The sequence below is a fragment of the Pundamilia nyererei genome, unplaced genomic scaffold, assembly GCF_000239375.1.
Source record: "Pundamilia nyererei isolate P.nyererei 1_Seehausen unplaced genomic scaffold, PunNye1.0 scaffold04814, whole genome shotgun sequence".
Classification (NCBI taxonomy): domain Eukaryota; kingdom Metazoa; phylum Chordata; class Actinopteri; order Cichliformes; family Cichlidae; genus Pundamilia; species Pundamilia nyererei.
The window spans coordinates 1-921 of record NW_005192215.1 but is presented as its reverse complement, the minus strand read 5'-3'; the positions used below and the strand labels follow the sequence as shown (position 1 = coordinate 921).

The 921-nt window shown below is 45.6% G+C and overlaps 1 non-coding gene across 1 annotated transcript; it reads right to left on the bottom strand.

Annotated features, from left to right (window-relative positions):
* Positions 1-837: 837 nt before the first annotated feature.
* On the bottom strand, positions 838-909 carry trnaa-ugc (transfer RNA alanine (anticodon UGC)). The gene has a single exon. It is a non-coding gene; the product is annotated as a tRNA-Ala (tRNA).
* Between the last annotated feature and the right edge of the window lie 12 nt (positions 910-921).

Below are 921 nucleotides of genomic sequence, written 5' to 3'. Positions count from 1 at the left end.
CGTGAATCAAGCTGTAGCAAAGTTCGCCACTAGACAACTTTTATTTGTTCATATTTAGTCATGGGCAGTATCTGCTACTGAATTTGCATCAGGGAAACCCGTGTGGTGTGAAGTGTTGTGTCCTATCTGCAGCCCGGGCCCACTCTTCCTCTTTCTATAAGCGTCACATGTGAGTGGGCGGTGAACTCAGCCCAGAGACGTGCCTGTCAAGCCGAAATGAAAGTTGCAGTATTTACTGTCACGGTCACGGTTTCCACTGAGCGTTGCAGACAGATACTGCCACCTGCCGGCAGCCTTCATAAGTACTAGAACGAGATCTCGACATGTGCTGCTGTAGGCTCACTGAACACTTAAAAAACTGAGGATTTCTTTCTCTCTGGTGCCCTCGTGTGCCTCCTGGTCTCGAGAACGTGAAATGCTGCAAGAAAGAAGCATAGACTTGATTTGCTGCCCTCTCCACGTCTGTTCCTCATGTAAACTGCAAAGCTTGCAGACTTATTAGAGTTCAGCGAGGGAGGAAAACTAGTCAGGACATGAAGTGGCAAAAAATATTATTGATCTGCACATAAGCATGGAAGCTTTTATGGCTTCTTCAAAGTTTTTAGAGAAAATGAAAACAAAAATACTTTAAAAAGTAGTTAAGACTGTGATTAGATCTAATGTTTGTCTTCAAATATTTTACCTACCAGCGTACAAAGACGGCAGCACGACTGACTGTGGATACGTTGTTTTTACCTCCACACACCACACGTTTCACGTCTACGTGTACTACCTTACTGAGAATCCGACATGCTGCAAAGCGGCACCAGGCTTTCAGGATTCAGCACTTCAAAAGTGTGGAGATGCCGGGGATTGAACCCGGGGCCTCATACATGCAAAGCATGCGCTCTACCACTGAGCTACATCCCCTATTGCAAAATG